General features: G+C 49.4%; 1 long non-coding RNA gene across 4 annotated transcripts in view; it reads right to left on the bottom strand.

Annotated features, from left to right (window-relative positions):
• Positions 1-13,841, bottom strand: part of LOC146863393 (uncharacterized) — an 87,491-nt gene extending 73,650 nt beyond the window's left edge. Inside the window, exons 1-5 of one of the 4 annotated variants that reach the window (XR_014978606.1) lie at positions 13,737-13,841; positions 13,007-13,126; positions 12,595-12,708; positions 12,109-12,178; positions 11,625-11,707 (exon numbers count right to left, since the gene is read on the bottom strand). This is a non-coding gene — a long non-coding RNA (uncharacterized LOC146863393). Of the gene's footprint in view, positions 1-11,624; positions 11,708-12,108; positions 12,179-12,594; positions 12,709-13,006; positions 13,127-13,736 lie in introns of those variants that run through there. The other 3 variants (XR_014978608.1, XR_014978607.1, XR_014978605.1) reach the window with 3 other exon arrangements.
• Positions 13,842-14,237: the final 396 nt, after the last annotated feature.

Raw genomic sequence — 14,237 nt, 5'->3', positions numbered from 1 at the left:
ATAGGGGCCCACATATGCGAATGGGCTGAAGAGGATCGGTGATTGTCCCAGGGGGACAACATCTGAACATTGACTGCAGATAGATGGCCCACAGACTACTGTTTTCAGATAAGTTATTTATTTATTTATTTATTTTTTTTTTTTTGTTGAAACCGTTTATTGCAATCTCAAATATATACAGGTATGGGCCTACAACCTTCCGGCCGGCCGCTAAAGTGACAGAAGCAAATGACATACATACAATAAGGCACTTGACTTTGCAGAGACGATAAGGCAGGAGGTATCAACAACGTGGGCCACTTGACTCTGAGCCCACAATACGGTTTCGTTTTATACAACACAACAACATAAAACCACACCCGCAAGGCAACCCGCGATCGAAAATGACGACACGTGCTCCTCAAGTGGGGGACCCCAACCATCCAAAGAAATCCAGAGAGGGGAAGGGAAACAGATCCGGGACTGGGAGAACAATGTGCCCGGGGCTGAGGGAGGGGGTCAACTAGGGGGATGGAGCTGGTGAAGCGGGAGGCAACAACGGCGGCTCGCAAATACCCCCGCGGTAGGCGTTCCAGGGGCCCCATATCTTCACCCATGCCCCAGGCTTACCCCGCGCCACATACACCACCTTTTCTCGGAACATGCACCAATCCATGTGTTCTTTCCAGGCCGACACCGCCGGGGGCCTCTGGGATCCCCACAGTTGAGCGATGTCACGTTTAGCTATCATATATCCCAGAGTCACCCATCGCGTCTGCGGAACCGAGTAATCGGTCGGTTCCCACACATTCAGCAAGCATCTCCTCGCTTCAGGCAACAGCGCGACATGCGTAACCGCTCGCAGGACCTCATGCACACCACGCCAGAATCGCTCCACCCTCGGACATTCCCACAGAATGTGCAAAAAAGTCGCCAAAGCACCACACCCACGCTTACACAATCCATCCTCGGCATAGCCCATACGCAGAAGCCTTGGCCCCGTCATATACACCCGGTGGAGTATCTTAAGCTGGACGAAGCGAAGGCGAGCCGGGATGGCCACCTCCTTCGGAGAGGCCACCGCGGAAATCCAGTCCTCGTCGTCCAACTCCAGCCCATCGGCAACCCAAGCCTCGCGGAGGCCAGTCAGTAAGCCCGAGCGGTCATTTATCAATTTCTTGTAAATGAGGGAGATCGTGCTGTCCGGAATGTGGCCATCTAGCACTCTATCCTCCAGGGGGGAGGACTCCGGGATGGAGGCCACGTCTGGGAAGACGGAACCCAGTGCGTGACGGACCTGCAGGTAGCGAAAGTATTCACTGCCCTGCAGCTGAAACTCCGCCTGCAGCGTCTCGAATGTTTTGAATCCTACCCTCGTCCAGAGATCTCCCACTGTACTGATGCCTATCATGTCCCACCTCTCGAAGCCCTTCGAGGTCCACAAAGAGCCCAGCCTCTCCGACGCATACAACGGTGACGCCCGGGTCAAACGGTCCTTCCATCCCATAGCTGCATTAGCCGCGTGCCATACTCGCACCATGACACGCGTGGGTCCCGTCAAGCGGGAATCGGGCACGCTAGTGTAGAGCGCTCGATTGTAGTCGCCACCGGGCAGGAGCATTTTGTCCATTTCAAATGCCGGGTTTAGGGCGGGCCCATAGAAGCCGTGATTAATTGCAGCTAACTGGGAGGCCCAGTAATACCGCTTAATATCCGGGAGGGCAATCCCTCCGTCGTACCACGGGAGCGTCAATTTTGCCAGGGCTATACGCGGCCTCCCGTCCCAAAACAGACGGCGCTGTAAGCTTACCACCTCACGGAAGTAGCGCGCCGGGACCAAGTCCATAGTGTTCTGGAGAGCGTACAGAAAGCGCGGCAATGACATCATCTTGAACAATGCCGCCCGGCCGAGCGGCGAAAGCGGCAAGCGCCGCCAGCGCGCGACGTCCTCCTTCAAGCGCTGGAGGGGGGGGAAGCAAATTTCGCTCGTAGCGGGCCACCGGGTCCAGCGTAATATAGACCCCCAGGTATCGAAATCCCTGCGAGGCAATCTGGATCGGACAGCCCCGAGGGAGGACAGGAGCCTCCCCGGAAAGCACATAGACACAGGATTTAGCCCAGTTGATGACAAGGCCTGAATTACGGCCAAAGGAGCGCAGAACATCGACCAGGACAATCAGTGATTTGCGCGGGGAGGCTAAGTACAAAAGGATATCTTCAGCGTAGAGGGACACGCGGTCCTCATACTCGGGGGTCCAACGGAGACCACGGATAGAAGGGTGCCACCGCAGCCACTCCGCCAGGGGTTCCAAGGCCAGTGCAAAAAGGAGCGGCGACAGGGGACAACCCTGTCGCGTGCCCCGTCCCAGCACGAATGGGGCCGAGACTCGACCATTCACCACCACCTGTGCCAATGGGTCCGAGTACAACAATTTGACCCAACTGATGAATCCCGGGCCAAATCCAAATTTCGCCAGCATCGCCCAGATGTAGGGCCATTCGAGCGTGTCGAACGCCATGGTGGCGTCCAAGGACGCCAAGATGGCCGGCTCCCGCACGAACGGAACACGCGCGAGCACCCCGTGCAAGCGCCGCAGATTAAGGGCCGTATTGCGATGGGGAATAAAGCCGGACTGGTCTTGGTGGACCAAATCGCCCACCACGCCGACCAGCCGGGTGGCGAGCACCTTGGCAAGGATTTTAGGCTCCGCGTTCAAGAGCGAGATAGGCCGGTAGGATGTGACCCGGTCTCGCGGTCTCCCCTCCTTGTGGATAACCACGATGGTAGCCAGACGCTGGTCCGGCGGGAGGGAGCCCCGCGAGTGGGCCGCAAGGAACATTGCGCGGAGGTGGGGTGCCAGTACATCCGGTCGCAGTTTATACAACTCGATAGGAATGCCGTTCGGGCCCATGGCCTTGCCAGAAGCGACCGAGCGGATGGCGAGGGCAATTTCGTCCGAGGTGGGGGCGGCATCCATCAACTCCCTGTCCTCCATTGAGAGGGAGGGCAGCGCGATGTCACGCAGCAGGGCATGGGAATCCTCCTCCGGGCAGGGAGAAACCGGGGAATATACCTCGCGGAAATAATCCGCGAAGCAAGAGACAATGCCTTCCGGCTCAGTAACACGTACACCATCCATTCTCTCAATCAGCGGGACCACACGACTAGCTCTCTCCTTCTTATCCAACCACGCAATCAACTTGCCAGCCTTATCACCCACATCATACAATCGCCCCTGTTGCTCTCTGCTGAGGCCCCTGGCCGCCTCCGTGACGAGGGACCTATAGGCCGCCTGCTTAAGGTGCAGAACGTGCAGCGCAGCGTCAGTCACCCCACTCCCCAGATCACCCTCCAGTTCAGTAATTTCGGCCTCCACCCGGGTCACCTCCTCCTGTGCGCGCCTCCGGGCATGGGAAATAAAGGAGAGGGCCTCCCCTCTAAGCACTGTCTTGAAAGCCTCCCACAGGGAGATGGCCGACGGGACAGACCCCACATTCTCCTCAAAATACCGTTGCAAGGATTTAATCAAGTCAGCACGAATAGTGGGGTCGCGCAGGTACCAGGCATTGATTGGAGCTACCCTGCCCTCCCCCCTCGGGAAGACATCAAAGTGCAACAGGAGTGGGGAATGATCTGAAATACCCCGCGCCAGATGGCGCACCTCCCCCACTCTCCCGGCATAGGCCGCAGGGACAAGGACATGATCAAGCCGCGAAAGGCTACCATGGGCCCCCGAATGGAAGGTGTATTGCAGCTGAGTGGGATGCTTTAGACGCCAACAGTCCACCAATCCCAGTGTGTCCAAAAGGCCAGACAGCCACGCTTGTGCCCGGGGGAGGTCCCTAGGGGGATAGCGATCCATAGTCCCAGAGGCCACCGCATTGAAGTCCCCCCCAACCACCAGAAGCCCCCCCGGAAGGTCAAGCAGGAGGCGTCCCAGGTCCGCAAAGGTGGTGGACTGTAACCCCGGTGGGACGTACACTGAGACAAAGACGACTACTTTGCCCTCCATTCTCCCCACCAAGACAGTGTAGCGTCCCCTCTCATCATGGCGCACCTCGTCTATTTCTAGCGGGAGCGAGGTCCTGACCATAATGCCCACCCCTCGTGAGCCTGATGTGAAGCCCGAGTGGGCCACCAAACGATAGCCACGTCGATTCATGGCACAAAAGGAGTTACCAATGAGGTGCGTCTCCTGCAAAAAGACCACATCAGGCGAAATCCGTTTCAGATATTGCAGGACCACACCCCGCTTAATCCTATCACCCAGTCCGTTAACGTTCCAGGACAACAAAGTCAGGTCCCTACCCCCCATCACATACAGAAGCCATCATTTGTCCCCCGGAGAGCATCTCAAAAACACCAATACAATGAAGGGTTTGCCTTGCGGTAGAAACGAACCACACCCCACCCCAACCCACCCATCCCAACAGAACTCCCCCCACCCTGCACCCCTGCATGAGCCCAAACAGCCCCCCCAAAGTGCAGTGTGCCTGTCGCCCCATAGAAAGAAAACTAACTAGTCCCCCAGAGGAGGAGGGAGATCCCCCAAGAGACCCCACACGACCTCCACAGGAGGGGAACTTACCCTAACAGTCAATGGTGACAATAACACAGTCCAGAGCAAGGCCTACCATTAGTCCCTCAGTCCTGATCCGGCGGGCCCTCCCCACCAACCGCTCCCCCCCCACCCCCCCGGCCCCGATCTCCAGGCAAAGTGTCCAGCCAGTCCCCGGCCGCCTCGGGACGATCAAAAAAGTGCGTGCGGCCATCCACCTCCACCCTCAGCTTAGCCGGAAAAAGCATCGCATATTTGAGATTCAGGTCCCGTAGGCGACGTTTGACACCGAGAAAGCTCAGTCTCTGCTTTTGGACCGCCGGAGTAAAGTCAGGATAGAAATTTATATCCATATGGTCAAGTCTGACCGGCCCTTGTAGCCTGGAAGTCTGCAGGATAGCGTCCCTGTCCCGAAAATTGAAAATCCGGGCGATGAGAGGCCTCGGAGGGGCTCCGGCCTTAGGCCTACCCCCGGGGACCCTGTGGGCACGTTCCACTGCAAAGAATTTACTCAGCCCCCGAGGCTGGAGATGGGTGAGGACCAAGTCCTCCACAAACAGATCCGCTGCCTCTGCCTCGCGTCCCTCCGGCACCCCGATAATGCGGACGTTGTTTCTCCGGGCCCGACCCTCGGAATCCTCCAGTCGATGATGCATCAGGGCGCTCGCCTGGCCAAGCCTGCGCACCTCCTGTTGGAGGGCCGCCACGTCAGATGTGAGGCCCGAGGTAGAGTGGGCCAAAGAATCGACCCGGTCATTTGTTTTTGACAGATCGGCTCTCACGAGGCCCACGTCCACGAGGACCGAGTCGATCTTCTGCGCCAGAGTGTCAAAGCGCTGGTCCACCGAGGCCTTCATCTCGGCGATGGCGCCCATGACGTCTCGGAGGGTCAGGTCCGTGGGCAGAGCAGGAGCATCAGTCGGGCCCGTAGGGGACCTACGCAGCGCCTCTGGAGACCCCTTCTGGAGGGTGTAGCGGTCCATGTTGTTGGATTGATGGGCCGCGCCACGACGGGTCGACTTCACCTTAGCCCGGTCCCCATCTTGTTTTGTGGCCATGGTCGCGGTCCCCAAATCGAGCCAATCTCCTCAAAAAGGGGGTAGACAATCCCGTTCAAGGGCTCTGGGGGGGGCGACCACCGCTCCGCAGGACGGACCGCAGCCGGCGGGCCGGCAGGGCACCCCAAAGAGGCCACACCACCGCACACCGCTTCGCGACCCTACCTCGCCTGGCAGCAAGGAGGGCGCAAAAGCGAAAGTGAAAGTGCGGGGTGCGCGAGTCGCCCAGCCTTGCCCGCCGCTGTTATTCACTTTGTCGCCGGATCGCCCCACAACTCCAGTACGGGGGGCCGGTGTGGAGAAGGCCGCAAACCTTAATCGGTGCTCCCGCTGGTGTCCGAAGTCCAAATTGAAAACGGAAAACGGGTGTCACCTCAGTTCGGGTTCACAAACACAGTCCCCTCATCTAGGACAGGATTCGGTCAGGATTTATGCAGGAGGTCGCGGAGGTCCTCGGGAGCCTCGCACCTACGCGGCCATCTTGGGTGCGCGCTAGGCTCCTCCCTTTCAGATAAGTTATTGATAAACATTCATGCCTTGCCTTTCCCACTGTCCGGTTTGGCCCAAATACAGATAGTTGACATATATATAACACTGAGCTAAGGCGGACGGAGCTATATGAGACTCGCTGGGAGGGGGCTTTTTCATAGTTTTGCTTAGAAATACCGTACAGTATGGGAAGTTACAGTATGCATGACAGGGCGGGCGCCCATGTGGCCTAGCCACAAGAAACGGGCGGGCAACTCTGACCCCTACGTGTGCACCACACTCAGTGTTATGTTGTTTTTTTTTTCTTGTATTTTTTTGTTCTTTTTTTGTTTTCTTTCTTTGTTTTCCTTATGGAGGGGAAGTTAATTGTTATTTTTGGGCTTGGCTCCACTAGGGAAAAGGAGGTGGAGTGGGTGGGGGAGGGGGATGGGGGTATGCAAAACACGCGACTCGCGACGGACGCTTTCCACTACCATAGACACACATATCAGGAATCGGAAGGTGACTTGAAAGATGGCTGAATCATTGCAACAGCAAATACCAATGAAGTTCCTCACATGGAACGTTAGGGGACTGCACAACCCATGGAAAATCCGCAACGTATTAGCATATCTAGACAGGCAGAAAATAGATGTTGCATGCCTACAAGAGACACATTTGACAGAATTGAGAGAGGCTCAAATAGGGGCTAGATGGGCCATGTACAGAATAGCGTCATCACATTCCTCCTACGCGAGGGGGGTAATTTTATGGGTCAAGCGAAACATCCCCTTCACGCTCATTAAATCTAAAAAAAGATGACCAGTGGTGGTATATCATGGTGCAAGGCTGTTTTGGGGGTACAGTGTTAACTATTGTCAATGTATACGGTCCAAACACAGACGACCCCTCCTTCTATGCGCAAATATGGCTGCAGTTACGGGATTTCCAACCCGGTGCTATCATTTGGGGGGCGGACTTCAATATATGCTTAGATCCTACACTGGATAGATCCACTGGACTAGATAGGTATGGCAAACAATCAGCGAGAGTATTAAGGGATGGAATGGGAGACTGGGGCATGGTGGATGTATGGAGGCTTAGGAACCCAGACCGTAAAGAAGGGACGTGTTTCTCCTCAACATCTCACATGGTCAAGACTTGACTATTGGCTGATATCCCGAGATGCATGCACATGGACGACGGATGTTCAGCATGCACCTAGGACGCTCTCAGACCATGCTCCGGTCATACTCACGATGCAAATCCCAACACACACACCACGACAGTTCATGTGGCGACTGCGTCCAGCGGCACTACAAGACCAGGTTTTTAGGTAGGGGCTACGCCAGGCAATAATAAAATTTTTGGATCATAACTCCGGTTCAGTACAAAGCACAAAAGTACTATGGGAAGCTTTTATAGTTACTATAATGGGGCATTGCATAGGGCAACACGCAGGCATCTTGAAAGATATACGGGGACAATTAGAAAAGACAGAAGCGGAAATAGCCAGACTGGAATGAGAATTTGAACGCACGCATGATAAAACAATACTAGCCAATATCAGGACACAGATTGATATATACAATGGATTTGCAGAAGATGAGATAAAATATATCTCGAGCAAATACACCGCTAGAAGCTATGGGGAAGGGGGAGACCTGGCAGAGCGCTGTCATACAAAATCAGGCCCACAAACACCGCCGCACACATCACACGGATCCGGGATGTAAAGCATAGAACTGTAAATGATACCCCAACTATACTAGATTGCTTCACCGAGTTCTACACCAGGCTGTACACTGCCCAGAGCACGGCCTCCACGGCAGAAATTGGGAACTACCTAGAAGATGTGGCACTGGCCTGGCTGGCAGATTCCCACCAAGAATATTTTTGTCACCACATTACACGTGAAGAAATCATAGATGCCATCAACTCATTGCCTAACAACAAAACGCCGGGTCTAGATGGCCTGCCAGGCGAATTTTATAAAGAGTACCGTGATCTAGTGATTCCCCACTTTGCTGAAATGCTGGAGGAGGCATACGATGAGGGCAGGCTTCCTCCCTCCTTAGAGGAGGCGCTCCTTATAGCACTCCCGAAGCCGGGAAAAGACCCATATGAGTGTGAATCCTATAGACCATTATCCCTGATAAATACAGACGCTAAGATACTAGCAAAAATAATAGCAAATAGAATACAACCGCTCCTCTGTAACTTGGTGTTGCCTGACCAGACTGGCTTTATGCCAACAAGATCCACCACTCACAATATTCGCACCATTTTTGCATTCAATCATCAGTTAGACCCGAATATGACAGCGGCTGCGGCCTTATTAGATGCCGCTAAGGCATTCGACTCAATAGAATGGAACTTTATGTTCATCACTCTCCGCAAGATGGGATTCCCAGAACCATTCTTAAAGTGGATATCGCTCCTATATGCGGCCCCGAAGGCGCGGGTCAGAATAAACGGATCTACATCCAAACCCATAGAGATAAAGAGAGGCACTAGACAGGGCTGTCAGCTATCCCCAATACTATTTGCTTTGATTTTAGAACCCCTGGCCTGCAAGGTTAGACAGAAACACTCGGAAGCTGCCCTACAATTTGGACTCCGCCCCATTAGTATTGCGTTATATGCGGACGATATGGTTCTGTACACTACGCATCCAGATAGACACTTAAACCAGCTTATTAGGGAATATGTACGCTATTAAAGATATGCGGGCCTCAGCATAAAGTGGGAGAAATCTGTAGTAATACCATTGACAGAGGAAACGAGGGAACCCCAAATGGAGTACCCACTACAATGGCGGACGGACACAGTTAAATAATTGGGGGTTTGGATACACCGTGACCCCGAACTGGTACTAAGAGAGAACTTTGGGAAAGCACTGGTGAGACCCGAAGAGCAGGTAGAGAAATGGATAAAAATGGCGCTTTCGATGGCGGATAGAATAGCCTTACAGAAGATGATTGTCTTACCAAGGTTCCTGTATTTATTCTGGAATGTCCCAATCTGGCTGAAGGCAGCCTTTTTTGGGAGATTGAGATCCATTATGCAGAGGCTTACATGGGCAGGCAAACAGGCCAGCATGAGCTTGTCGGTTTTAACACAACCATATCATCTGGGAGGCTTCGAGGCGCCAGATTTGTATCTTATTACCTCTGTGCACAAGCACAACACGCACATTACTGGACGAGATGACATGCATACATACCACACATTGCGGTGGAAAAGGATAGCGTAGACCCTTTGCCATTAACTGTGCTCATGGCTGATCCGATAAGGCACACACCAAGGGATAAAATCCACACAGCACTATGTACCTCTAGGGCGTGGTACGCTATGGCACATAGGGCAGGCAAATTACCGGTGTATGCAAGAGCACTGCCACTGGAAAGACACCCTAGGATCACGGTGACACAAGAAAAGAAAATGAATACACTACTGACAGAGATGGGGTTGAAAACTATGGGACAGTTATACCCTCATAATACATTCATTAAATGGACAGACCCTTCACTGTGCGCTCATCAAACCCCACTGAAGCAATATGCATACTTACGGCTACGTAAGGCGGTTAGATCTTTATACCCTACATTTCCGAAGGAACCTCCACAATTGAATACACTGCAAATACTATTAACCGCCCCAACACGGAAAAGCTTGGTGACATGCTTATACAACGCAGCCCAAGAGGAACAGGCAGAGGAATATAACGCAGCGCTGGGTAGATGGGAAAAGACAATAGGGGATGTGATTGATGCACAGGACTGGCGTTACAGTTGCACACAGCTTACAGTTCTCACGTCCAATTGTAACCTGCGAATAATTCACTTCAAATTTCTTCATCAACTATATTATACACCAGCTAAACTACACAGACTGGGCTTACGAGAAAACAATAAATGCCTGAGGTGCAGAGCGCCAAGCGATGATTTCCTACATACATCATGGTCATGCCCACAACTGCAGATTTACTGGGAGGAGGTCACAACTGCACTATCCGCAATGCTGACAGAGCAGATCCCCAATACCCCTCTGATATGCATATTAGGCGCCAGGAAACTTAAACATGCCAGACGCAGGAAATTCTTGGCGGTGGCGCTACTGCTTGCAAAAAGACGGATTGCAATGAAGTGGGGAAGTGAAAGACCCCCAAGATTTAAGGACTGGATCACAGACATGACTTACTGTAGGGCGACTCTGGAGAAATATGCAGAAGACATCCCGCAGGCATCAAGGCCAAGAGATTTCTGGGAGCCACTGATACAATACTTGCAGGCAGAACCGGAAAACGAAACATGATCAGTCCATAGATACAACGGGACATGAGATTGATATACCTGGGCAGTAAGTAGGAAACAGACGACGTGAAACGCAGAGGGTGTCGGAGGTTTGGGACAGGCAGAGGTACAAGTAGGATGGGGAACTAACCTCTGATGCAAAAAAAGGGAATGTAATAATTGATAGATATGCGATGTGGTCTGTGTCGCCGTGTGTAAACTACTATTGCAACATGTTGTTTTGATGAACATTGTAAGACCTGTGTAGACTTGGATGGTTAATAAAAAAAAAAATTTAAAAAAAACAAAAAAGGCAGGAGCATGTTTGTAAGTTAGGAGATGACAGGTGTGCAGAAACAAATGTACTGTTTCTTTATTTTGTAGAATCCTGACTTCCAATGATAAGAGGTAGGATGGGAAGTAAAATATCACTTAACAGGTGAGATTATGGGGCATATGTACAAGCCCCTATCGCCAAGGGAACGTCACTTTTTCCAACGTTCCTGTGGCGATAGGGGCTTTGCTTTATTTACAAGGCAGTGTTAAGCAATTTAAAGTGGCTTAACGCTGCCCTGTAAATAAAAAAAATGAAAAAAGGGATGCTGGACGGAGTGTTGAACATTGCAAGCAATCGCCCCAGTCAACTGATCTGGGTTTAATCCATCATCATTATTTAGCTCACTCCGCCACCCCAGTTCAGACATGGCCATATGCAAATTAGTCTGACCATGTGCCTCATGGGAACAGTCCAGCCCGAACTGCCAAGCCATGTCTTCCCTGGACCGGAAACAAGCATCCTGGGACCGGTTTCTGGCTAATCAGCTGTCATCAGCCAGGCTAGCTTGAATCCAGTGGCAAAGTGAGCAAGGCTAGGGTGAACAAAGCAAAACCAAAGGGGATGATGGACGGAGTGTTGAACATTGCAATTGTCTTTTGCTTTCTCACTCTAAGTGCACCCGGTATGCCCTGACGTGGGTCCTGGGCTCACCGTTCCACTGGAATCAAGCTATCCTGGCTGAAGAGGGTTGAAACCCCGAAACTGGTCCTAGGATGCTTGTTTCCGGTCCCGGGAGGACCTGGCTTGGCAGAAAAAACAAAAGTGACCCGCACCCGAGCACAAAGAAAAATATATCTCTCTATAGTATTTCTAGATATCCTAGTGTGTCATATAACAACAAAGAACATGGTATTTCAATAAATAGCTTCCCAGAAAAACAAGTTAGATAATCGCAAAACTTGATTATAGACAATGTATTCTTTTTTTCATTCGGAGACACTTTATTCTTTTAAAACATCATGAAATTGCTTGCCGCCAACGCGTTTCTTCCCTCATGGGACTTCTTCAGGGCTAAAAGCAATTCATAGAAAAACACAATATTTACAAAACATATACAATAAGAATGAATATTTCATATACAGAATCAATATCATCCATTACGTGTTGTTGTCAAATTAGTCAGGTATTACTTATCAATCATTGTCCCTTTTTATACAATATTTACAGTCTGTTTGCTACAATGGGAAGCACCGAAAAACATTTCATAATCCTGTTATCCTAATCATTTGCAAGAGCGGGAGGAGACGAATGTGGGAAACACACAATTATTATTTTTTATAACATAACTTTCACAAATTCATTGAGCCTTCCAATAGGCATTATTTTCTGTCATCTAAGTACCGAGTAACCAATTTGGCTCTATATCATATAATGGTAAATTTATACAAAAAAGTTAACAATTTATTTCATACCTTAATCAAAATCGTTTGGACGACGATTCATGCCACACGTGAAAATAACAGCAATGACGGAACCAATTAACTATAACAAATATTTGGAACAATAAATACTTATGTATACTGTGCTTGTCCATACAGTTTGCAATAATGTTTGAACAAACATCCTAATTACAAATTTGTCTTTTACTCCATCTCCTCACATATTATCAATTGGGGAGAGTGGATGACATCTTTCCTCTAATAATTCATCAATTATGACACACACATTTCAAAATATTCTCAACCGATCTTCAATTCAGATTCCATTTTAACTCTTATCCTTTTTTTCATTAATTAGTGGCCATTCACGCAATATCTCTTTATGAGGATATACATAGTGACCATTCCAATCAAATCTGTTTGATCTTAAGATCTTTTAGCATTCGTGCCTTCCAACCCACTGTACTGAAATAATATTCATCAAAGTATGGTGGAATCAAAATATATATAGTCACTTACTGGTAAGACAGATATAGCAGTTTGTGTTCTTCGCAATCTAGTATCTTGCTATTAAACCGCAATGTTTTCCAAACATCTGTACCCAGTAGTTCGTCAATGGTAAAATTATCAAATCTGGTAAGAGTATATTTCATTGCAATTAGAAAGACCTTCTCGATGTCTAATACACCAGTCAGTTGCAGAAAAGCGACACACGGGGGCAGACTTTGACAATAGTAACCGCTCTATAACGCTGTATATAACTAGTTAGAAAAAACACACGTACGTGAACTTTATCAATTATGATAACCTATTTGCGGAGTGTGTAAGCACTAAGTAAAACACACTTCGCAGACAACACATCACAAACCCAGCCCAACGTCTGTGCACAAACATAATGCATAATGTAATAATGACCTATATTGTCACTTACTATTTGTAGAGACGATAAAGCATCCAATATTGTCAGCGTTGTATCCTATACTGGGCATATTCCTCCTAATTATGTCGTGTCACCATATGTAATTAGCCATAGTAAGGTCCATTAGTGGTGCTGTGAACACAAACATGCATAGCACCCTCAATATATACCTACACACAACTGTCCTACTAAGTTACAAAATTGCTTAGAGTAAGACATCACACGTAGTATAAGGATAAGCCTTAACTAAACAACCTTCAGTTTAATTTTACCAGAATATGTCCGGCTCCCCTTCATATTTACTAGTTAGAACGACTGTATTATCGGTCACCCTTTAGTCATTGCCACAATTCTATGGACACGTATAGCCCAAGTAAAAAACGAACAATTTGGCTGCGTTAAAGAAGCAATTATATCGTAACCATGCGCTTTTGTTAACATTCAAAAGTTTATTTTATTTACAAAGCCTTCAGCCTTTGTTGTCGCTAATCTATCACCTCAAAACTCTCGTCATTTCTAATGGCTTGAAAAAAGCACTCGTTATACATCCAATATGAGCTCATTACCATTTCTAAAAAAGAAAAACATTTATCACAGACTACTCTGCATAGGACCCGAAACGATATCCGTCATTCCGCATTTAATCACAGGGAGTCTGCTCGTACATGAGAAGTCTAAACACACCTACTTTCCCCAAATTATATAAGGACCCAGTCTCGTGATCACCCAATATTGTACTCACGGCATATTACGTGGCTTTCCTGGCGCAAACAGTCCTCCGATTTCATGCATGAAACGTGTACCTCTCTCAAGTCGTTTTTATACCCTGTTCTAAATGTAATGCACCTGTGGTTCTACCACGGTTCTCATGTAATCACGTGGCTCGCTTACCGCATCAGGCGCCATCTTTTGGGATAAAAAACATACTAATGTACGAATATGCGATATTCTAGTTCGTCATTTTAATGTCACGAATCAAAAGGCAAATACATAAACACATACTCAAAAGAAAAAAATTAAATACATTTTCTGCACTCAATATTTCAGCTCCATTAATACTATTACACGCCGTGTTTGGATGAAACTTGATCTTCACTACTTCTCCTCAACGCGGGCGCCATGTTTACCAATAGACTTAGCTATAATTCAAGTCCATGCACTTTCTTATATTCGCCACTGATCCAGTCCCCCTAGATCACTTGTAAAAAAAGGTCCCTTCATGTGCCTCACGATCTGAGCACCT

The sequence above is a fragment of the Triturus cristatus genome, chromosome 2_2, assembly GCF_964204655.1.
Source record: "Triturus cristatus chromosome 2_2, aTriCri1.1, whole genome shotgun sequence".
NCBI lineage: Eukaryota > Metazoa > Chordata > Amphibia > Caudata > Salamandridae > Triturus > Triturus cristatus.
The sequence above is the reverse complement of the archived record's forward strand: the minus strand, read 5'-3'. Positions and strand labels throughout refer to the sequence as shown.